Source organism: Macaca mulatta, chromosome 13, assembly GCF_049350105.2.
Source record: "Macaca mulatta isolate MMU2019108-1 chromosome 13, T2T-MMU8v2.0, whole genome shotgun sequence".
Taxonomy (NCBI): domain Eukaryota; kingdom Metazoa; phylum Chordata; class Mammalia; order Primates; family Cercopithecidae; genus Macaca; species Macaca mulatta.
The window spans coordinates 100,425,731-100,451,911 of NC_133418.1; the positions used below are offsets into that span (position 1 = coordinate 100,425,731).

The 26,181-nt window shown below is 36.8% G+C and overlaps 2 protein-coding genes across 7 annotated transcripts in view; both read right to left on the reverse strand.

Annotated features, from left to right (window-relative positions):
* The window catches only part of NCOA1 (nuclear receptor coactivator 1), a 278,197-nt gene that overhangs the window by 175,441 nt on the left and 76,575 nt on the right, over positions 1–26,181 (reverse strand). For 4 of the 6 annotated variants that reach the window (XM_028831929.2, XM_028831928.2, XM_028831931.2 and 1 more), the window contains exon 1: positions 17,427–17,511. The exons of 1 other annotated variant lie outside the window; for it this stretch is intronic. The gene's annotated coding sequence lies outside the window, so the exon portion shown is untranslated. Of the gene's footprint in view, positions 1–17,426; positions 17,512–26,181 lie in introns of those variants that run through there. One more of the 6 variants, XM_077960058.1, reaches the window with a different exon arrangement.
* LOC114671808 (uncharacterized) overlaps positions 23,539–26,181 on the reverse strand; it is a 79,465-nt gene continuing 76,822 nt past the window's right edge. Inside the window, exon 6 of the mRNA XM_077958772.1 lies at positions 23,539–26,156. The gene's annotated coding sequence lies outside the window, so the exon portion shown is untranslated. The remainder of the gene's footprint in view (positions 26,157–26,181) is intronic.

Sequence of the window (26,181 nt, forward strand, 5' to 3'; positions counted from 1 at the left end):
GTTCTTCCTAAATTTTAATTATAATGAATATTTTTTGAAACGACAGAGGGAGTAACAAGAAAAAATTAAATGGTGAAGGCATAATAATTCTAACCAAGATTAAACTACCTGATAAGGAAGGAATTCTTGTATTCTGACCTCCGGTAAACAAAGGAGGAAGGGGCCAGGGGCAGTGGCTCACGCCTGTAATCCCAGCACTTTGGGAGGCCAAGGGAGGTGGATAGACTGAGCTCAAGAGTTCACGACCACCCTGGGCAACACGGTGAAACCCTGTGAAACCCTGTCTCTACTAAAAATACAAAAAAAATTAGCCGGGTGTGGTGGTGTGTGCCTGTAATCCCAGTCCCTCGGAAGGCTGAGGCAGGAGAATTGCTTGAACCCAGGAGGCGGAAGTTGCAGTGAGCCGAGATCATGCCACTGTACTCTAGCCTGGGCAACAGAGCCAGACTCCACCTCAAAAAAAAGAAGAAAGAAAGAAAAAAAGAAAGAAAGAAAGGAGGAAGGAGGAGCTGTTTTCCAAAGAATGATCTCTAGAGGAATCCCGATCAATAAAACTGTCAGAAAAAGACATTAAGATGTTATGGATCTGACCAGATGCAGTGGCTCATGGCTGTAATCTCAGCACTTTGGGAGGTGGAGGTGAAAGGACGGCTTGCAGGCAGGAGTTCGAGACCAGCCTGGTCAACACAGTGAGATGCCATCTCTAAAAATTTTTTTAAAAACTTAGCTGGGCATGGTGGTACATATTTGTAGTGCCAGCTATTTGGAAAGCTGAAGTGGGAAGATGGCTTGAGCCCAGGAGTTGGAGGTTAAAGTGAGCTCTGACTGTACCACTGCTCTCTAGCCTGGGTGACAGAGTGAGGTTCTATCTCAAAAAAAAAAAAAAAAACAAAACAAAAAAAACAAAAAAAAAACAGAAGATGTTAAAGATCTATTAAATCCTTTTCTCCTGGTATTGTTAAAAATGTAGTTTCACTGATTCATTAACTCTTATAAATGAACAGCATTAAAAAAAAACTAAAACTATCGAATTGTATAAAGCTTCCCATGTAAATTGCATGCATATTTTAAATATTCTATTTTTCTAGTAATTTTATGACAAATCTTTACACTACTATTTACATACTGTAAGATAATAACATGTACTGAAACATTGAAAACACAAACTACTTGCAGAGAAAATCAGTTTGACTTGATGAAAACTGAGGTACAGAATATTGTGAGGTAAACAATAGTTTTATTTCAGTAATTCACACTCTATGCATATCATATAAATTGCTATGAATGCAATCCAAAGAAGATATTTACTATGAGAGTAATAACAGTAAGAGGCAATAAGGTTTAGAGGATGGAAATTAGAATAGGGTTTGAGAAACAAGCACAGGAATAAATACTATCACCGAAAGAAATTTCTATCTAGAAAGAAAGCAAGAGGATGTAAGTTCAAACACAGTGACAATATAAGAATATATATCTCTGGCCCAAGGAATATCCCAATTAATGCCATTGTCAGGACTATGGCCAAATAAAGTAATGAAAGCAAAGGCATACACAGTATAAGTAACAACAAACTAATAACGAATGGGAAACAAAAAACATCAAAATTTCATTGCAGACAGGCGCAGTGGCTCGAGCCTGTAATCCCAGCACTTTGGAAGGCCAAGGCACGCGGATCACTTGAGCTCAGGAGTTTGAGACCAGCCTGGACAACATGGCAAGACCCCGTCTCTACAAAAAATACAAAAAATTAGCAGGGCATGATGGCACATGCCTGTAGTCTCAGCTACTCAAGAGATTGAGGCAGTAGGATGGCTTGGGCCAGGGAGGCAGAGGTTGCAGTGAGCCAACATCATACCACCACTGAGCTCCAGCCCAGGCGACAGAGCCAGACCCTGTCTCAAAAACAAAAACAACAACAACAAAAAACATAATCTCAATGCTGCCCCCAAGAAATGCCCAATACTTTGATGAACTTTTGAGACTGACAGACTAAAGAAGGGAATGGGGAATATACAATAAAATGAAATTATAAAACTGAAGCTACAGGGCTCTGCTTTATTATAATAGCACTAAGTCTGAAGCATATAAAAATGATTAATTGGCTGGGCTCACGCCTGTAATCCCAGCAGTTGGGGAGGCAGAGGCAGTGGATCACCTGAGGTCAGGAGTTTGAGACCAACCTGGCCAACATGGTGAAACCCCATCTCTACTAAAAATACAAAAATTTGCTGGACATGGTGGCTCACGCCTGTAATCCCAGCTACTCACGAGGCTGAGGCACAAGAATCGTTTGAACCAGGAAGCAGAGGCTGCAGTGAGCCAAGGTCATGCCATTGCCCTCCAGCCTGGACAAAAGAGTGAGACTTGGTCTCAAAAAAAAAAAAAAAAAAGATTAACCATACATAATAAAATAGTAAAAGGGCTGTATATAAGTTACAAGATATTCCAAATTAATAGTTTAGGGGAAAAAATATAGTATATTTAAGCCATAGTTAAGCCTCCAACTTGTGGGGCTTTCTGCTTCCCTATTTGCCCCACTGTGTAAATAAAACTTTAAAAAATCCTATCTGTAAGGGCCTAAATCTGAGACACTCATCAATCCTTCCCAGAAAATACTTGTAAATACCTTCCCACTTTAAACTGCTACAGTTTTTGTTGCTTTGTCACAGTAGACACTGACTATACTGAGAGAGATGATTTGCCATTTATGTGATATATCTGATATCTTCAAATATTATATGTTATACTATGAAATTTATAATAAAAGTATGCCGGTTTCACCAAGTAGAATAACATCCCTTAATAGGAAGATACTATATTTTGTGTTTCAGAATGTCCAGTATATTGGAATACAGTGATAAAACCACTTTTACCCCAGAGAATATCTGAGTCATATGTGTACATCATTCCTTATATTCCACTTGCCCATCTTGGTAAATTTCCACATCACTATCAAAATTGACAACATCATTCTTACAATACTAGATTGACAATTTAGGCAAAATTAGTATGTCCTCTCTTGTGTTGTCTCCAACATTAAATCACACAGTTCTGTCAATTCTCTCAGCAATCTCTGAGAAGTCTCAATTCTCTATTTGGATTTTGTTTCTATTTATAAATCTCTGTCCAGGTCCTCATCTCCTGTGCTTGGGCTTAGCAACCACTCTAGTCCATCATACATGTAAAACTAGATCTTTAAGAAATGATTTTTTTTAACTACCAATTGGGTACGAGCTTGACTATCTGAACGATGAGTTCAATAGAAGCCCAAATCCCAGAGTTATGCAATATATCCATGTAACAAAACTGCACATGTACCCCTTGAATCTAAAATATGTTTTAAAATTTAAAAATAAAAAAAATTTAAAAGAAATGTTTTCATTTAATCTCTTCCTTCCTAATTAACTCCTAGAAGAACTTTTTCATTTTTGTTTTTTTAATTCTCCAGCTAAACAAATTCAAAATGTACGCAAGGCTCTTTGCCAATTTCTCCCTGTCCTTCCTTCCCCAAGCCTCTCATAAGGCCTGTGGTACTCTACTTATCAGGCTTCTCTGCCAACTCCATATATACGCATAGCATGCAGACTTTCTTCAAATTTTTATCAAAATTCATATCCTTTAAGAATACTTTCCTAAGTTCACCCTAATTTCTCCTTTAAAATTTCCTGATTTATATGTTACATAATAATTGTTCATATGCTTTCATTTTTTTTCCATTCTGCCCTTAAAGATTCCAATATAGCAATATATTCCTGGCCATAGCAATGAACGTTTCTTTTATAACTTGTTACTATTCCTTATAATAATTTCAATTTTTTATAGCTAATTTCATTTACAAGAATGCTGAATTTTCCCACTGAAATTAATGACTTACTTGGTTAATTTTACATGTCAATTTAACTAAGCCATTGTACCCGGATATCTGGTCAAACATCAACTTGGCTGTCTGGGAGAAGGTATTCTTTAGATGAGATTCACATTTACATCAGTAAACTGTGAGTAAAGCAGATTATCTTTCATAATATGAGTAGGCCTTATCTAATCAGCTGAAGGCTTTCAAGAGAAAAAGACTGAGGTGGCCCAAGGAAAAAGAAATTCTGCCTCAGGACTGCCTTCAGAATCAAGTTGTAACCCCTGATTCTGGGTCTCCAGCCTTCCAGCCTACTCTACAGATTTCAGACTCTCCAGCACCTACAACCACTGAGCCATTTCCTGAAAATCTTCCCCAGCCCCAGCCCCTGCCACAAACACAAACAATACTCCTATTGATTATGGTATTCCAGATAACCATTGGCCAATACACTATTCTCCAGTTTAAAATCTTGTTTAATGACTATAGAGGATCCAAGATAAGCCCTTATGTCTCGCAATTGATTCATTCGTTTAAAAAATATTTGCATGTCTGCTGTGTGCTACATTCTGAAGATTCAAAGTTGATTTAACTGATGTCTCTGTTCTCAAGGATTTGAGGGAGATTTAGTTGAGAAAAGAGATAATTAAAATAACATGTAAATATCATAAGGTTATGAGCTCAGGATACTACTCATGGAAACAAAGAGGAAGGATGTATAATTGAGGTTCCTGTACCAACTGAACCCCACTTCCCATAGGTAAAACCCTGTTCATCACATACTGACCCTTGGAAACCAATTATATACCCTAAGCATATAAAGTAAAAACACAAAAGCACAGTATGTAAAAACAAACACAATATAAATATTACATTGTTAATATTCCTTTTGGATTATTTCCTTACACGAGCTGAACTGGCGAAGGAATCTTAAAATAGGACTTAGAATATTGAAGAATCTTGTTCCAGTTTGAAAAGCCAAATGGATTAACAGGGATTGGAAAGATACACACAAAACCTCACAGTTCATAAACCTCAAGCATACCAGTTAAAATGAATATTGTAGAATAGCATAAGTCTTTAATTCTTTGAAATGTAATAGCACATTAAATCATAAAATCCTTATTTTGAAATCATCTTAAGTATACACAAAAATGATTAAAATTTAAGTTTATTTAAGAATACTTTCAATTAATTTGCTCTAGCCTTTGCACTTGTAAGTATGCCATCTTATATTACTAAATATAAAAATTCAGGATCTAGGTTTACAATGTGAAACATAACCTCTAAATTAAAACATCTAAAAAATCACTAACTTAAACCTGATAGTCAAACCTTAATCAAATCGTACAAAATGGTAAATAAAACAAAGTGTTTTTTTTGTTTTTTGTTTTTTTTTTGGCTTTGGTCCTATATTTAAATTAGGAGATTTCTTTAATTCCTAGTAGTTTGAGAATTTCATAACTTTGTGAGACTACTATGCTAAGGACTATTTTATAAGAACTGCTGTCAGTATTACTGTATGGCATTTTATTCTTTAGGTTAAGTAATCAGAAAAACATTTCCCAATATTAACTAAACCGATATTATTAAATGAACACGGTCTTATAATTTTCCACAAGTATTCTATAAGATAAATTTGCTTTGCTTTCTAGAATCACTGAATGAATCTTGGTGTAGCCAGCCTCCATTTTTACAGATGCCACAAGTTGTGATCTACCCAACGATACTGTAGTTTAATCCTTGTCAAATTAGCAGGGGACACAATGGGGTTCTTTTGGTATCACAAAACCAGTAAAACTTCCATCTCCATAAGCAGGCACACAATAAATCTTTGTTAAATGAATAAATGAAATGCTCACAGGTCTGAAATTCTTATAGTCTGAAATCTCATGATCTCACTCCTGAAAGTTCACCTCAACACAGATGCTGTCAAAGACAGATTTTCCTCTGCAACTACAGGGGCTTCCACATACAGTGTGAGAACATACACCATATACAGCAAAGACATGAGACACATTAACACTTCACGAAGTAATTGAGGCAAATTATCAGAGATCTCTATTGTGCCCATAAAAGCTTTGTATTCAAATACTAATACCTGCTTGCCTAGTTGAAAGCTCAATAACCTCTGTGCAGAGGTTGGAAGGCTAAAAGGGCCCTAAGAAATCACTTAGGACATCAAAAAAGCCTCATTGTGTCCCTTGCTGATTTGACAAAGATTAAACTACAATATCATTGGGTAAATCACAACTTGTGGCATCTGAAAAAATGGAGGCTGGCTACACCAAGATTCTGTAATTGATTCTAGAAAGCAAAGCAAATTTACCTTAAATACTCTTTTGGAAAGTATGATACTTCAGAGGTCCTACAAAAATGGTTTTTAACCTTGTTTAGGTGATAGAAAGCATCAAGACTCCAATAAAGCTACAGATACTTCATCTCAAAAGAATTCCCACATGGATAAAACTTTATATATAATATCAGGAGATTTAATGAGCCTCTGAAGTAGTCCATGAAACTCATGTAAGAAACTTCCGTTTTGTAAATTTAAATAGAATTCAATACATTGGAGATGTGCTAATAAGTTTGAAAACAAAGCAGTATTTTCTATCTAATTCTTTTGATTTTTAAAAACAAGTTATGTTCTATTTATTTTAAATTTCAGACAATAGCAAAGAGGAAGAGGTGATTTCACAACTACCAAATAGAAACATGGTTTTGAAGAACTGAAAAATACTAGCTTAGATAACTGAACTGCGCTGGTAAGTCAGAGTTCCAGATAAGTGACAATCAAACCATTATTATTACATAAATGTCAATCCCAATTCTAATAAAACAACTATAAGAAAAATATTTATTTAGAATCCCAAAGTTAAACAAACATTTGGCTCATTTAATTTTCTTCAATGAGACAATCCATTTAAAGATAGGACTTTAATAAAAACATAAAACTAAGTATAAGCAGTTACATCACTATAATGGCTTAAATTCCTGAAATATTAAACATCAATCATGTATTTTAAAAGTGAAACAGTCTCATCACATCCTAATTTATAATTAAGATTGGTTAAGTATGTTGAAACTACAACATTAATTTGTTCAGTATTTGTATTTCTAAGGATAAAATTTTAAATGCTTTTCAAATGTAAGAGGAAAGAAAGCTCAGAGGCCTAACTTATCGTAGAGAAGGAAAGAAGTAACAATTACACAATTCTTTAGAGGTTAATTAAAAACAGGCAAGTAATACCGATGTTAAGGTTTTTACAAACCATCTGCACAACAAACCAAAAGGATGCTAATATCTGCTCTTGTAGTTTAGTTTCCGATGTACATCTTTTGTGCAAATTTCTCCCAGGATGTCTCTTGTCTAAAGGGGGTCCCCAGGGAACCAGCAAGAAGAAATTCTATGATTATGTTCTGATGCAATAAAAGCAAAGACCTTTCTAATTCTGAATTTGAGAAAAATAATGACTCTGCCCCACTTGTGACAGCAATACCCCCATCAGGAACATGAAAATAAAATGGCTATAATTTCTGGTATATTCCTTTTGTTTTTTCAGTTGAATGATACCTAATTTTCTTTTTTTTTTTTTTTGAGACAGAGTCTCGCTCTGTCGCCCAGGCTGGAGGGCAGTGGTGCAATCTCGGCTCACTGCAACCTCTTCCTCCTGGGTTCACGCCATTCTCCGGCCTCAGCCTCTTGAGTAGCTGGGACTACAGGCACCCGCCACCATGCCCGGCTAATTTTTTTGTATTTTTAATAGAACTGGGTTTCACTCTGTTAGCCAGGATGGGTCTCAATCTCCTGACCTAATGATCCGTTCGCCTCGGCCTCCCAAAGTGCTGGGATTACAGGCGTGAGCCACGGCACCCAGTGCGATACCTAATTTTCTTAAAGTTTTTTTCAGTAAGTTATGAAATCATAAATTAAGCATGTTTTATTATAAATTACAAATTACTGTTTATTGAATTCACAAAAGGAAAACATTTAAACAAGCCTATGTAACATATTTACAGCAACATGAATTCTGGATTCTTCAATGTTCCACTTATAAATTATTATACTTAGGAATTGTGAATCTAGCACTGTGTTTACTTGAGTAACTGTACATTTCCTTCACGTAAATTACACTGTGAAAGGGATCAGGAAATGAGGCAAATACCAGGATCTTAGTACACAGTAATCTTTATAATTCTAATTTATCTTCTATATTCTTATTTCTGTTTATCAAAGAATGGTACACTTCCTAAAAATTGCAAAGATAATCAGTAGAAGAGTTAAGTTAGAAGAATCTAGATGTAATGCTTCTCTCCTCTTCAGCTGTTTTAGTTTTCTAAGAAAGGCTACTTAAAGCTAAAGATATATAATGGGTGAGGCCTCACAGGGCAGACTTTGTATGTGAATACCTGTACGCATGACAACAGGAATTCAAAGAACCAGGGTTTCACTCCCAAGACTTGCCACTAACCTGCTTTTGTGACATCAGGCATATAACTTATAAGGGACTTAGTTTTTGCCACCTGTAAAATAAGGATGTTGAAACATGATCTCCAAGGTCATTTCCAATTAAGATACTTGCGTAAGTCCACATTTATGTAAGTATATGAATAACAGAATTACAGTAAATCCATCTGAGAGTATGGACATAGGTATACGTGTAGGAAGGGCAAAGGAATGTGTAAAAAAATAAACATTCAATGTTTACATTTGAAGTTTCCTTTCACAGGCAGGGTTTAGACTTTCCATAAAGAAAGGCCCAGAAGACCCACTACTCTCATCCAAATCCACAGCACCCTCCTTTTATGCCACTGCTATACTAATATCTACAAGCAGTATAACCTAAGAGTGTGCTTCCCCCGCAATATAACCATTCTCATATCCAATCCAAGGTAGACTGATCCAGTCTATCTCAATGAGGGTCGGCAAGCTTTTCTGTAAAGAGTTTAATAAATATAGGTTGCCTTTCCCTTCTCAATAGTGCCATCCATCAAGACAGTGCTTGCTGCCAACCTTGACTTCTAACAAATTACTCACTCTGGCCTTCTGACAAGAGTCAGTCCTTGACTCTTCTTGATCCTGGCAAATAAACTTCTGGTACCACTGTATCACGTTTTTATTGCTACTTAACTCCTTTTTCCCTCATTAATTCAAAGCTACAACTTCACGACTTCATCCATCTTGAACCCCAAATGTCAGTATTACTATCACTCATCATTGGCCCAGAAAGATGGTAAGAAAATAGAAACAAAAGAGAAGGGCACAGAGACAGGGTGGGTTCAGGTGAAAGACAGGTGAATGGTAGTATTACCTCCCCTTTCTAGACTCTAAAAAGGAACCAGGTGCTACCTTACTGTTGATTTAAATTAAAATGTCTACTTCCGTGGGAACAGAGAACATTTCACTTTATGCAAAGTGCTCCCTAATGAAAGAACTGTTGTAACAGGGGGGGAAAACCCTCAGTAAGCTTTTTTCTTATGCTTTTATCTAGATCACTCTGCTTCCAGCTGTGAAACTGACTGATGTTTTTAAAGCTCCCAAGGAGCCTCTATAAGAAACCATGGTTACTGGTTCAAAACAGCATCAAAAAAAAAAAAAAAAAAAAAAAAAAAAAAAGGAGGTGATAACAATTTGAAGAGAAAAACAGTTTTTTAAAATTTTGTCAAATGAAGCTATAGCAACAAGGAGTAGGCTGATGGCTGGGCAAAGGCTTCAACATGATAATGTCTCTAAGAGCCATCAGGGTGCTTGATCTCTCAGCCCAGAAGGCCCAGCACCTCAAGGGATCATTTTACCTTACCCAAGAGTGATCCCCCAAAGCTAATTTAGTTATTGACTATGGACGATATCTTATAAACTCAACTAATATTCTCGTCACAAGGTCACTGAGTTTGCTTTACACAGAAGCTTACTTGGAAAAAAATTAAGAGCACAAGGTTGCTTAATAAGTATATGAATCTGAGCCAAAACGGTACCTATCATTTTAATATAAAGCTGCCTAAGTCATTCTTACCAATCTTTTTCAAAAAGTTTCCATCAAATGCTCATCTTTTCAAACCCTTTAGTGACCTTGTCAGTTATTAAATAATTCATTCGTTTCATACTTGAGAACCTATCATATTTCAGGCACTGTATGAGACACGGGATATATCACAATAAAGAAAACAGACAAAACTCAAGCTTTTATGAAGCTTATAAACTAATGGAGAAAAGAGACACTAAACACATAACTGCAAATTGTGTTAATGTGCTAGGAAGAAAAAAATAAAAGGTATTTACTGGGATTTCAAGAAAACTTTCTTTAATTTTTCAAGAGATCAAATCCTCACAGCTATTGATGGTGGTTTTCAAGAGATCAAATCCTCACAGCTATTGACGGATACATAGAAATGGTGATGGATTCATCATACTCTCTACTTTTGTATATATTTATAAATTCTTAAAATAAAAATTTAAAAATGAAAGAAATAGGAAGAGACCTGAAAGATAAGTAGGTGTTAAAGGAGCAAAGCACGTCAGAGAAGACTGTTCTCTAGGCCAAGAGAAGAGCAGATGCATCAACTCGGAGAACTGGGGAGCTTGGCATATTAGAGGGATTGAAGGAAAGATTTGATAGCCTGGTCTCTAGAAACTATTTTTTTAAAGCCCCACCAAAAACTAAAGAACTGTCACATCCACAAGCTACAGATGGCAGATATTCCAAACAGTAATAATGGAAGCTAACTTTTTGAGCCTTCACTAAATGCCAAGCAGTGTGCTAAGAGTTACTGTACTTTATTTCATAGATGTCTTAGAACAATCTGTGAGAAAGATACATTTTTTCCTAGTTTGCAGGGGAGGAAACTAAGGCACAGAGAAATCAAGAAACTTGCCTAGAAATGTCTGATTGCAGAACCTGTACTTTTTCTTAACTACAATCGTAAATACTGCTTACCACATGTCCAGGTGACATTAAATTCTTGGTCCATTTCCACAATTAGCTTGGCCTTTGTGCTTAAATTATTTCATCTCTTGCTCATTTCACAAAATGGAACAGGAGTAGATTTTATATTAAGGTCTTCCTAGCTTTTAATGTATCTTTCCAATTATGTTACTACTTTTTTCATACCAGAAGTTTATACTTACAGTATTTTATAGATCATATGATATAATTTAGGCGAATATCTAAATTTTGATAATTTATTAATCATTCAACAAATACTGGTCATCTTCGTGACAGGTGCCCCACTAGGTGTTAGGAATACAGCAGTAAGCAAAACAGTTCAAAATCTCTGCCTGCATGGCATTTATAATTTAGTGAGAAGAGACAGACAATAAATAAAACAAATAAGCAATATAGTATGTTAGAATATGGTAAGTCCTATGGAGAAAAGAAATCAGGAAAGGAGCAAAAGAATTGCTGATTTCCCCATGCCAATCATGAGCAGGAATTTGTTGGCACTAAGGCAAATAAAGACAAGCAATGTCTGATTCCCTGCATTGAGCTGACTACAGTTTGGTAAACACAAATATGAGGAATTCTACAAAAGACAAACAAAGTGCCATGGGTCCACATAGGGAAGAGCTGTAAGGCAGAAGAAACTGAGTTGCAACCTGGATTTTACTCTCTTAAAAACAAAAACACTAAAAAGAAAAAAAAATTCCCAAAAAGAATGTGAGACCTGTATATTAAATCCACATTCCTAATTTTATAAAACCTTATTGATAAATATTTTAAGAAGATTTGAAAAAATAGAGACACATACTATTTTCCTATTTGAGAAGACTATAATTAAAAACATCAAAGTTATAAGCTTAATACAAATCAAATAACTATAACATGTTTTAGAAACATAATCTTATAAGAATCTCTACTACAATTAAAAAAGTAAATGTAAGAAAAGCCAAGGAAGTCTTGAGAAATGGGAGTACTGAAAGTAGATATGCTCTCATGATTATGAAAAGATACCAGTATGCTTTTCTCATTTGCTTTTCCTTCCACTGACTTCCCTCCTATTCTATGAGTAGCATCCATATCTTTGGTAAAGTTTAAAAATGAAAAGAGAAAGAAATAGTTAATATTTACCTTATGAATTAAAGAAAGAATTTTACAGTAAGATAAAAGTTTTTGAAAGTCTGGTTTTCCCAAAGAAGGAATTTGTTAGACACTAATATATTCTGGCCAAGATTGAAATAGTAGGATTATAGTTTCTTCCATAGTACAGAGCAGATATCCCTTCTGCTCATGACAGTTAGAACATGGGGCCTGTCAATTAGGGTAGAAAGATGATATAAATTAGAAAAAGTATAAATTATATCCCCAAACACCTGATTCTGGACAAAGGATTGTGGGATTAAAAGGTGAGACAGAGATAGAAGATGCAAGTGACCAATACTCCCATCATCTTTCAGGCAAAGGCTGCAGAAGAAAAGAATGTCTGAGGGAGTAAGGAAATCTGGGAGCTAGAACAGTCAGCTTCACTTCCCACTAAGACTGTACAAAATGACTGCCTTCCAGGAACTTCCCTGCCACATGTGCACACACACATTTTCTCTCACACACACACAGACACACACACACACACACCACCAACTTCTTTCCTCTCCCTATGCCTACTCAACAGAAGCTGGAGATAGCCACACCAAAATATATGCACAGAAACCAGGAAGGTTGAGGAGGAATGTGAGATCAGCTCTGGCATCTCCCTTATTTCTCATGTACCATGGAAGGTACTAGGAAATTTCTGTGTGCTCTAAAGTAGTACGGGAAAAGTAACTTAAGATACAGAATGACGAGTTTGCCAGCGGGGCAAAGTAATTCCATAGCAAGAGGCCTGGAAGAGAGAATACCTGGCTCAGGGGGCCAACCCAGACCTCAGGCTATCTGTGACACCAGGAAAGATGGCCAATGAATCCCAGGAGTCAAAAGAACAGGTCTCGGGTAATACCGTTTGCTAGTTTACTAGTTGTGAACCTCAGTGGCCACAGTTCCAGGGAGAGGCCAGTAAGAAACCAGAAAAGATAGTACATAGACTGAGGGTCTTGGTGTGCTTCCACCACTACAAGTTCACACGAGCCAACCCATAAGTCTAGATTCTGTTATGGGCAGGTCTGAGGAAGAGATAATATTTGAATGAATAGTATCCAGAAGCTGAAATATCCAAACAGAACAATTTAAACTATTGGATAAGACCCAGTTTACCAGATGGGAGTTAAGTCTGGTACTCTTCCTCAGGCCATCCAGTGACCAGGGTTCATCAAAAGGAACAGATAAGAAAAATAAAGAAGCTATATTTTCTTGCACACCTGAGTATGAATAAGGTGTGATCCTACTACAGATTTCATGATGATTATTTTATCTGAGAATTGAACAGAAATACTTCGCATATTAGAAACCAGTATCACCTTAAGATTAACAGTGGACATTCAGTTGAAGATGGCAGACTGAGCCCATTCATCTACCTCTTCTCCTACTAAAGACCTCAGGTCAGAAGGGCAGGCCACAAAACAACTGAGTGAAAAACCACCAGTGATGGCCAGTACAACTCTAATGACAAGTTAAGTGTCAGCCACAGCATTTATCATGAGTCTAAAGTCTTTGTCTGATGGCTTATAGTGTGAACTTTGAAATGGAGATAATAGCAGGCTATAGACAATCTCAGTGGAGAGAGGGGGTGGGGAAAGGAAGACAACTCAGAACTAATCAGAACTCTTCCAGCAGAAAAATTCCTTTCCTACAGCAGAAACTGAGGGACAGGGCCCTGCTATCAGCCTTGTCTCTGCAAGTGCATGATAAGAAAAATGAGTCCAGGGACGGTAGCTCAGGGCTGTAATCCCAATGAGACCGAGGTGGGAGGATCGCTTAAGGATGGGAGATCCACACCAGCGTAGGCAACATACAGAGACTTCACCTCTACAGAGGGGAGGGGAGGGGAGGAGGGAGGGGAGGGGAGGGGAGGAGGGAGGGGAGGGGAGGGGAGGAGGGAGGGGAGGGGAGGAGGGAGGGGTGGGGAAGGGAGGAGGGAGGGGAGGGGAGGAGGAAGGGGAGCGAGGGGAGGGGAGGGTAAAGGAAAGCCCACCTCTCACTCACCACAGCAAGCAGGAAGCCAACTACAGAGTCCCATGGTCAGCCACGATGCTCAGTGGGTAAGACAGTATTTTGTAAAGGGGAATAATGATCTGTACAGAATTACACCAGTTCCAAGATTTCAAAGGCTATCATTCAACTATCAGCATCAAAATAATTTAAGGTGTTTATGTGCCCTACTCTAGACTTACTGAATCAGATATTTGTCCATGGGACCAGGAACCTACATTCTACCTGGGCCGCTAAGCAATGGTTATATACATTGAAGTAAGACAACCACTGATTGTGACCTTTACTTGAAAATACTGTAAAGAAGAAGGCTAACAATCACTGGCCACTTAATAAAAACCAACGGAGGCAATAAGGTGAAGAAGTAGAGACACAATGACCCAAAGAAAATACAGTAAGGCAACAAAAATAAATAAAATTTTCCTAACTTTATTGGTATCTTGAGAGAGATTCAAGAGGCCAATATATCCACAGAACAACAACAACAACAAAAAAATCTGTTCTTATAATAATCAAGGAACAAGAAGAATTTTGGGAAAATAAAAATTGTTTTCAAAACGAAATAATATGACTTTCAGTGAATGTCAAGATGGAATAAGCCCTTTACAGCCTATCTCCCTCACTGATTACAACTAAAAACTCTGGGCAGAATACTAAAAGCAACTTCCTGAAAACTGAAAAGTAACAATGTCAGGTATGTTGGAGAAGAAAGACAAAATGTGAAGAATAACCAATATGAAGGTAACTTTACTACTATTTTTTTTAATCCTTTCTTTATCTACCACTCTGACTTGAGGGTGGGCAGAGTCCCAGAATTAGGCAGCAGACATACATGGCAAAACTCCAGGAGAAACCCCCTCTTTCTAGTGGGTATAAAACAAGCATCTGTGGGCTACAAAGTATGTGGTTTGGAGCAGTATGAGGGGAGTTCCCAGTTTCTTTACTCTTCTTTTTTTTTTTTTCTTCTCTGCTGACTCTGCCTCAAAGCCAGTCTAAGTCATGAAGCTGCACTACTGAGGCAGCACATCTGAAAGCCTAAAAGAAACCTGTCCTTCTGTCCTGAGAAATGGGAAAGGAGCCAGAGTAGTAGGAAGAATATGGGAAGAATCTTCACTATGTATTTCTCTGGGGCATAACAGTGGGGGAAGGGGACACTAAGACTCGAAGAGAAAGAAACCCCTGCTACCAGTGAAAGGACTAGGAAAAGAGGCTCCTGGGGGCCAGACAGCATAAGGAAAGTCTCTGAGAGGACAGAGATCTAATTCCAAGTTGCATATGTGTAGAAAAAGCACAAAGAAATATAAAAGCTGGCCAGGCATGGTGGCTCACGCCTATAATCCCAACACTTTGGGAGGCCAAGGCAGGCAGACTGCTTGAGTCTAGAGTTTGAGACCAGCCTTGGCAATGTGGTGAAACCCCGTCTCTACAAAAACAAAAACAAAAAACAAAAATTAGCTGGGCATACTCTGGGGCTGAGGTGGAAGGATCACTTGAGCCCTGGAGGCAGAAGTTGCAGAGAGCTGGGATTGTGCCACTGTGCACTTGCGGTCCCAGCTGCTAGGAAGGCTGAGCTGGGAGAATCCCTTGAGCCTGATGGGTAGATGCTGTAGTGAGCCCAGATCATGCCACTGCACTCCAGCCTGAGCGAGAGAGGAAGATATTTGTCTTAAAAAACAAACAAACAAACAAACAGGCTCAAGCAATTCTCGCACCTCAGTCACGCGAGTAGCTGGGACCATAGGCGCGGACCACAGGTGCACACCACCGGCCCAGCAAATTTTTTTTTTTTTTTTGGAGACTGAGTCTCGCTCTGTCTCCCAGGCTGGAGTGCAGTGGCATGATCTCGGCTCACTGCAAGCTTCACCTCCTGGGTTCAAGGATTCTCCTGCCTCAGCCTCCCGAGTAGCTAGGACTACAGGAGCCCGCCACCATGCCCAGCTAATTTTTTGTACTTTTAGTAGAGACGGGGTTTTTCCATGTTGCCGTGGCTGGTCTCCAACTCCTGAGCTCAGGTGATCCACCTGCCTCAGCCTCCCAAAGTGATGGGATCACAGGTGTGAGCCACCACCCCGGCCCCAAATGAATCTTTAAACTCAATGCAATTGTAATTAAAAATCCTTCATATGTTTATTTTTTAATTTGATGAATATATTCTCAAGTTAATTTGGAAAAATATCAAAGAATAAAACAGTTTTGAAAAACTAATAAAAGAACACTTTAAAGCTACAATAACATTAAAAATACATAATTACGCCATGACAGATAATTAGATCAAAGGAACTTTAGTAGAGACAAAGAAATATACGTGTATGTGAAAATGTTACACTGGGTAAACTATACTTTGAAATCTGGGTAAAAATGAAACATTTACTAAATGCTATCAGAACTAATCTAGATTTCTACATATCATTTATAAAAATTATGAAAGATTAAATATTTTAAAATATTCAAAGAAGATGAAAAACCAATAAACACATGACAAAGTCAAAAAACTGTAACTTAACTGACATTCCTTTTTTAATCATTTAGATTGCCATTATGTTAAAAAAAAAAATCTGTGAATGTAAGTGTCTGCATTCACTGAGATGTATCAAACATTTAGAAATTTCTACACTAAAAAAAGAGAAAAAATGTAGAGGAAAAAGTAGGTCTGAATACTTAAACATTTCAAAACTTCTATACATAAAAATATCGCAAAGTAAAAAGGCAAATAGAAAGGGTAAATGTATTTGCACAAAACATGACAAAGTTAATATTCTTAATATATTCAAAATTCATACGCAATAGTATAAAAATTGGTAAGACTCCAATGGATAAGTGGATAGAGAACTCTAAATACAACAAAGAAACAAATTAAAATGAAATGCAATTATCTACATGCCAATTTAGCAAACACTAGAGTGGTGGAACACCCAATGGGATAATGTGGTGAAGCAGACATGCTCACTTGCTGACAATGAGCAAAGGTTGACACAATCTTACTAAGGAGCAATCTGACATACTAAGAAGAAAGAACCTTAAAAAAAGCCGACAGTATTATTAAAATTTGGGAAAGTCTTCAATTCTAGCCTCACATTTGACAGCTGCATTACAAGAAAAGTCACATACCATTTTGAGCACCGGTTTCTTCAATGTAAAATATCAATACCAGTCATTAATTCACAGAGTTGTAATATTTAAAAGAGAAACAAAGCCTGCAAAAATGTCTGAAAAACTGCAAAGCACAGGGTTACCCAAGGGTCTGTGAACTTTAGGAAATTTTTGAAGATCTTCAAACTCTGACTGAACATGTGTGAATGTTTGTGAAAAGATCTACACAGATTTAAGTAGACTCTCAAAGGGGCCCTGATTCAAAAGAAAGCTGAAAACCACTACAGGCATGGAAAATAAAAGTAAGAATCTTCTTCCCAGTGTCCAGCTTGTTTCCTGACACACTATAGGCCCAAATTAGGAATTCACTGTAAAAATTCAGATAGTATTTAAGATGATATTCAACTTACCCTGTTAATTTCTAAGCCCCTCAGAGTAGTATTTAGTGATTTCTGAGGAGATTAACTCATTCTCTGATGTAGCTGTAATTGGAATCTGAAATTAGGAAAACAGTAAGTCAATCAATTGGATCTACTTGGATCAATCACATGAAATTAATGCAGTCTACTTTGGAAAATGGGTGGGGGAGCAGTAAGTAAACTTAATATATTTAAAGTACTATTCTGAATTCATTAAGATATGCATAATTAATATATAAACTACACTGGGACATTTCTCTTGAAGCAAACAAAAATAAAATTGCAAATATTTTAATAAAATGGAATACAGAAAATTAACATTCTACAAAACAATTTTTTTATCATTTGAAAAATAGTTTTTTAAAAAACTGACATTTAGTAACTATATTTATGGGGTACAGTGATATTTCAATACATATATAGAATGAGTAATAATCAAATCAGGGTAATGGCATATCAATCACCTCAAACATTCATCATTTCTTTGTGTTAGGAACATTCAAAATCCTCTCTTCTAGCTATTTAAAAATACACACTAAATTCTTGTTAATGATAGTCACCCTACATTGCTACAGAACACCAAAACTTATTCCTCCTATCTAACCTATAATTTTGTAACTGTTATCCAACCTCTCCCAATACCTGCCTCCCAATTACCCTTCCTGCCTTTAGTAACCACAATTATACTCTCTACTTCTATGTGCTCAACTTAGTTTTAGCTCCCACAATATGAGTGAAAATGTGCTATATTTGTCTTTCTGTATCTGACTTAAATATTTAACTTAATACACTGTCCTCCAGGCTCATCCGCGTTGCTCCAAATGACCGAATTTCATTCTTTTTTATGGCTGAATAGTATTCCATTTTGTATATATACCGTATTTTCTTTATCCATTCATCTGTTGATAGACATTTAGGTTGATTCCATATCTTGGTTACTGTGATATGCCGCAATAAACATGGGAATATACATATCTCGTCAACATACTGTTATCCTTTACTTTGGATAAATACCTAGTAGTGGGATTGCTGAAACACACGGCAGTTCTGTTTTCAGTTTTGAGGAGTATCCACGCTGTTTTGCATAATGGTGGTCCTAATTTACATTCCCACAAATAGTGTATGAGTGCCCTTTTCTCCACATCCTTGCCAGCATTTATTTTTTGTCTTTTTGATAACAGTCATTCTGAGGTGAAATAATCCTCATTATGGTTTTGATTTTCATTTCCCTGATGATTACTGATGTTCAACATTTTTTCATGTTGGCCTTTTGCATATTCCTTTTGAGAAATGTCTAGTCAGATCATTAGCCTATTTCTTAATTGAATTATTGGCTTTTTGCTGTTGAGTTTCTTACTTATTTTGGATATTAATCTCTAATCAGAAGAATCGTTTACAAACATTTTCTCCCATTCTTCAGGTTGTCTCTTCACTCTGTTGATTGTTTTCTCTGCTGTGAGGTGTTTTAGCTTGACGTAATACCATTTGTCTATTGTTGCTTTTGTTGCACCTGTGCATTTGAAGTCTTAGCCATAAAATCTTTACCCATATAAATGTCCTGAAGTGTTTCAGATTTTACATTTAAGTCTTAAACCATTTGGAGTTGATTTTTGTATACAACGAGAGATGAGGGTCTAGTTTCATTCTCCTGCATATGGATATCCAGTTTTCCCAGCGCCATTTATTGAAGAGGCTTGTCTTTTCCTGAATGTATGTTCTCGGTGCCTTTGTTAAAAATCAGTTGGCTATAAATATGTAGATTTATTTCTGGGTTCTCTTCTGCTCCATTGGTCTATGTGCCTGTTTTTATGCCAGTGCATGCTGTTTGGGTTTCAACTGCTTTGCAGTATATTTTGAAGTCAGATAATGTGATGCCTCCAAAGTCCTCTCCCACACCTCAGGAATTCTTTGCCTATTTGGGGTCGTTTGTGGTTTCAAACAAATTTTAGGATTTTTTTTATATTTTGGTGAAGAATGTCATTGGTATTTTGATAGGGCTTGTGTTGAATCTGCACATTGCTTTGGGTAGTATGGTCATTTTGACAATATCAACTCTGTTAATCCATGAACATGAAGTATGTTTCCATTTTTTGTATGTCCTCTTCAATTTATTTCATCAGTGTTTTGTAGTTTTTATTGTAGAGATCTTTCACCTCCTTGGTTAAATTTATTCCTAGGTGGGGTTTTTTCGTAGTTATTGTAAATAGAATTGCTTTCTTTTCCAGGCTAGTTCATTACTGATGTATAGAAATGCTACTGATTTTTGTTATGTTGATTTTGTATCCTACAACTTTACTGAATTTGTTTATCAATTTTAAAACTGATTTTAAAAAAGTAGAGTTTCTAGATTTTTCTATATATAAGATCATGTTATCTGCAAACAGAGACCATCTGACTTCCTCTTTTCCAATATAGATGCCCTCTATTTCTTTCTCTTGCCTATTTGCTCTGGCTAAGGCTTCCAGTACTATGTTGAGTAAGACTGATTAAAATGGGCATCCTTGTCTTACTCGTTTTCTTAAAGGAAAAACTTTCAACTTTTCCCCATTCAGTATAATGTTAGCTGTGGGTTTGTCATATATGGCCTTTAACTGTATTGAGATATATTCCTTCTATGTCTAATTTGTTGAGAGATTTAGCATGAAGGGATGTTAAATTTTATCAAATGATTTTTTTCTGCATCTATTGGGTGATCATACTGTTTTGTACTTCATTCTGTTGATGTGATTAATCACTTTTATTGATTTGCATATGTTGAATCATTCCTAGGAAAAATCCCACTTAGGCATGGTGTATAATCTTTTTGATGTGCTATTGGATTCAGTTTGCTAGTATTTCGTTGAGGATTTTTGCATCTGTGTTTATCAGGAATATTGGCCTGTAGTTTTCTGTTTTTGTTATATATCATGACCTTGGAGCTGAAGAAGCTGGCAGCCCGAAAAAACCCATAGGCCCAGACTCCCCTACAAAACCAACCAGCCAAACAAAACAAAATCCTGTTCTCTCTAGGCAAAAAATAAGGAAAGAGACAATCCAGACAGAGGCCATTATACCTAGCCAAACATCACCAAAACCACAAAAACAAAAGTAAAAAACAACTCTGTGTCTGTAGCTCCCACCCACACCAGCAAAGGTGAGGTAGGGAGCCTAGATGTCTGTTCTCCTCTAGCTGTAATAAGGCATTCAATTCTCCCGACAATGGTGATGTCAGAGAAGGCCAGTAGGGAGCCAGTCCCTGCCATGTGATAATGAGACCTCCTTTTCCACAAGGTCAGTGAAGACCACATGGAAAGCTTGGACCTTCACCTAGTAGTAACAAGGTACCCTTCTCTCTTTCTGCCATAGGCTGTTTTTGGAGAAGCCTATTAGAGAGTCAGGCCTTTCACCATCACACCGTAAAGAGACTATCCCCTGGTGGAGGATATGTGGGGAACCATAATGACATATTCCTGCCCCTGACAGCCAGGAAGAAATCAACGGGGGCCAGAACTCCCACCCATGACCAGCAGTAACAAAGAATCTCTCCCTAAATTGAGTGTCAAGAGAGGCAAAGTAGAGAACCTGGACTTGTATCCCGACAGGATAGTAATGAGGCTTCCCTCCTTCTCATGTAGGGGCAGGGCCAGAGGACGCCAACTAAATCAGAATATTTAAATAAGACCCAGAGCATCAGCACGTAATACCAAAAATGTCCAGGTATCAAATAAAAATCACTCATCATACCAAGATCCAGGAATATCTCAAACAGAATGAAAAAAAGACAATCCACAGATGCCAATACCAAGATGATGGAGGTATTAAAATTATCTGAAAAACATTTTTTAGCAGCTGTCATAAAAATGACTCAAGGAGCCATTACAGACATACTTGAAACAACAAAATAGTTGAGTCTCAAAAACCAAGCAAGATATAAAGAACATACCCCAAAGAAAGAAAAGATATAAAGAACCAAATGGAAATTTCAGAACTGAAAAATGTAATAGGTGAAACAAAAGATGTAGTGGATGGATGCAACAATAGAATGGAAGGGACAGAGAAAAGAATCACTGAACCAGAATATAGAACAATAGATATTATCCAGTCTAAACAACAGAGAGAAAATAGCCTGAAAACAAATAATTAGAGCCTCAAGACCTATGTGACTATAACAAAAGATCTATCTTCTGCCATGGAGTCAAACAAGGAAAGAAGAAAGTGGGCAGGGCTAAAAAAGTGCTCTTAGAAATAAAACCAGATAACTTTCCATGTTTGGCAAAACATAAATTTACAGATTCAGGAAGTTGAGTGAACCACAAACAGGATAAACCCAAAGCAATCCACATCGAGGCATATCACAGTTAAACTTCTGAAAGCTAAAGACATAGAAAATGTAATAAAAACAGTAAGAGAGAAATGATAATTTACCTATAAGAGAAAATAATTCAAATGACAGCAGACATCTCATCAGAAACAAAGGAGAAATGAAAGAAATGGCACAATATTTTTTTACTGACGTCCACACCTGATCATCTGTGTCTATTTTTGCATCTGTTTTTTCTCTTGTTCCTGGCTCTTGGCATGTCTGGAATCTGGGGACTCAATGTCAAACACCGTATCATTAAAAACTATAAAGGATGTGAAATTTATCTTCAATTGAAGAGTTTCTTTACTTTCTGGTTGGCAGTGGGAGCTAATCAAATCAGAGATCAAGCTAACTTGAAGCTTGTTTTCAATCTTATTAAGACCTGGTATACTTCTGGTTCACTCTTACCTCTAGGATGCAGTTGTTCAACCTAGGGTGTTTACCAGGACGCCGCTATCTCTAGCACCACGAAACTGCCGAAAACTCTGCTGAGCTTCTTAGTTTGTTAGCAGCCACTTTCTGCTCAACTTTCCTGCTTATTGGTTTGTGTTGCTTACTAAACTGTGACAACTCTTAAGGGAAACAAGGTTCAGACTTCTAAGCTCACTTCTCTGTGACTGTCTTAGCCACTCAAGCTCTAGCTACCTTGGTAACCATGAACTCCAACAGTCTCTCACCAGGGTTTGGGACCCCTGGTCTAACTGACCTCCCTGAGTGAACCTGTCTTATATGGCAAAGGTGGATTAACTCCTTGAATTATATAGCTCTTTCAATATCAAACTCTGTTGAAAAAGCATCAATGATTTCTCATACAGAAGAATAAAGTCCCACCTCATTAGCTAACTCTACAAGTCCACTCAGAATTCTGTCCTTATAAATGCCTAACTTCCTGCCTTATTCTCCAGTCAATTCCCACTGTCAGGTCTTTCCTCAGATAAATCCCTCTTCCTGGAGTAGCACTCCCACCTCCTGGCTCCCAAGAGAATCCATATCCTACTAAACTTGCAAACCCCAGTTCAAATTCCTCTAAAAACTCCATCAAGCAACTTGTTTCCCCTCTCCCTTACTCATTAAGGTATGTGAGAACAGGTTCTGTATGTGTATGTTTAAATTCTTTTTTAACTCAATATTATTCTGTTGCTCATTTAAAAAAAAAAAACTAATAATAATTTTTCAGTACCCACCACACGCCAAGCTTTTCTAAGCACTGGTTTTACAGCAGAGAACAAAAGAAAAGATACAGTCCCTGTTGTCACAGTGCTTACACTTAGATGAAATGAATATGAACTATTCAGGTATTAATTTAGCATAACATATCAAAATTTTCCCTGTTGACCAAGTAGGTTGTCTTCAGCTTTTACTATGACAAGTAATCGTATTGTGAATGCAGCTCTAAAATAGTTTTTTTTTATTCTTTGTTTTATTTACTTAGGGTCAATTCCCAAGAGCAAGATCATTAATCCATGCCCTTAGATATGTTTATGGCTTTTAAGATATACACTACCATACTACCTCTCAAATGAGTTGTTCCAATTCCAAAAGCAATGCATGAGTATTTGATTCCCTATGGACTTCTTTATTATGGTTACTCAATAAGCATAAAAAAAGTTATTCACTATTGTTTTTAATTACCAATGAGGTTGAACTCTTTTCCTTATGAGCTAATGGGCATGTCCTTTATTAATGTAGTTGCTGGAATCTTAGTGTCGTAAATATTTTCATAATACAATAATCATGTAAGGTCATATCTGTGTTTTCCACTTTGTTATTTTTCTTTTTAGTTTTAATTGTGTTGGTTTTCTTCATACAGATGTGCTTAACTTTTTATAATCACTTCTTTACAGTCTTCTTACTTTAGAAGATTACTATTCTTTGCAGTTTCACTAGTTTTTCCATTTTAAAAAGGTCAACCATAACATTTGCATATGAAAAGGCTCTACACGAACTTTCCTAACTGCTATCTGATCATCCCAAAACTTATTAAACAATTCTACCACTGACAGATTTTATGCTTGCTCATTGTATACTAAATTACTAAACTAGATTTTCTCAATACTAAAGATACTTGCTTTTCTTAAAATAATTATTTTCAGGTTTCTGAAACTAGAAGTATCAGAATCAAAATCCAAAAAAATTTGCCAGTAGCCAAGCAAAAGAGTAAGTTGTGAGGTACGTCACTGCCCACCCATGTATAAACCTATAGAAAATACATTCCCAAGGAAGGTATCTGTCAATCCAACTATGACCACAGCTGAGTTAGCTGCATAGGTAAACTCAGATGTAGTTGAATTTTAACTTAAATCTGAAAGCATAACTTGCTCGAAAATGTTTTCAGAAAGACTGAACCGTGACAAGGCACTGAAATAAAAAGCTATTGTGATGCAAAAGTTGTCTGTTGCAAGCCAAGCAAGGGCAATTAAAAGCAGTAAAAATTGCACAATCTCTCAAAACAGATCATAGAATAATCAGAGCTGGAAGACACTGGTGGGACTAATTTGCATTTTACAAAGTACTATCACCCAAGTACTGGATATCAATCTGTCAAAAGTTTCCAGCTGACTCAAAAAGGAAGTTATTTAATTCACGGCTTATCTATAAAAAAACTGAAACCATGAGTTCAACCAGAAAGAAAAGCAGTTAAATTCTACACATTTCTCATATGACTCAAAATTATACTGGCAATTATAATGTGTAAAGAGACCAAGAAAGCAAGCACAGGTAAGGAAAAGCAGCATGTCAGAATTTGGAAGACAATCAGACTCAATCTTATGATTCCCAAAAAGATGAGGTAGAAGTCATATGGATAAATGGATAAATGGATACTTCTGTCAGTAAACCTTTAAGGATTTAAAAAATAAACTAAATGTTTCTTTTTTCATGAAAATATATTAAATCTGTGGTATATGTCACAATTAATAGTGTTTGAATTGAGAAAAAGCACTTTTTGTGTGAGTATATGTGTCTACATTTATTCGGTTACTAATTTATTCACTCATTCATTTGAGTAGAGACAAGCAAGATTAGAAAAACACATAACAAAACTAAAGATATAATGCATGAAGATCAAACACTTTCAAGAGCCTAAACATTACCGTGATGCAGAAAAATACAAAATATATAAAGAAAATATAATCCAGCTGAAAAATGACAACCAGTTAGATAAACTAGCAACTAACAGAAACAAACAAAAAAATCTGATAAAATTAAAAGTAAATATCAGCAAACAGAAATAGCTGAGAAAAAGCAAATAAGTATGGGTCTTAATTCAGTTAAAAGTACTAAGAACTTATTTAAACTATGTGGCAATTGACCAAAACTCAGAATACCATAATTCTTGATCAACCACCCTACTACTGCAGTAGGTTCCAGACAGTGAAAGTGAGAGGGGAATGCATGAGGTGAAATCATTTGTTTATCGTCATCAAAGAGTTTGGAGACTCTTCTGCCTCAGTTACTGGTAAGCCAAATACCTGAAACACTGAGATCAAACCAACTTGTTTCTTAACTTCTTTAACTTAGACCCACATCTTAATCCACAGAAAAAGGAGGAGAAGAAGTTAATCAAGAATTTCCACAAATAGCCATGATGGAGGAACAGAGATTAGATTTGCTCTCTCAGCTTATACTACCAGAAAACTGGATAAAACAGATGAAACAATGGCTTTCAGATATTAGATAACAGTCAGAGCAAGAGTGAGATCCCTGAGAAAAGATGAAAAAATGATGTGAGTCCTACATTTGCCTGACCTCACACCCTTGAAACAGTTTACAGGATGTAGTGTACAGAGGGGAGATGGGGCTTAAACAGAACCTCACAGTCTCAAAGAGTTGAGGTCACTAAGATTGACAGTAGGGCCAAGGCAGCCAGAATTTGTGGACTAGCCTAACAGAGAGAAAGAAACTACATACAGAGACAGTGCCTTGGAGACATGCAAAGGAGTTCCCACAAGCTGTTGGGAGAGTGCTGATATGTCCTGTGTGGAAGGAAACCACCTGAGGTTGGAGAAAGGACTAGCAAACCAAAAAAAAAAAAGGCCAAAGAATTTCTGAAACTCTCAAACAAGGCTATGAATAGTTTGTATTCCAACAGGGTAGAGTGAAAAGACCTCCTAATCCATGAAATATCATGTAAAGTCCTCAGAAGGAAATCAACTTCTAAATTAGCTCTAGGAGAAAAGTCTACTCACTGCTCCAGACTCACCCTAACAAAGCTTCCTTAAAACAAAACAAGTCTTAAACGGCATAAAAAAAAATTTAACTGCATGCCAAAACGTAGACTAACATTACTTAAAAGAATGGCCTCTTTGGCCGGGCGTGATGGCTCACACCTGTAATCCCAGCACTTTGGTGGATCACAAGGTCAGGAGATCAAGTCCATCCTGGCTAACACGGTGAAACCCCGTC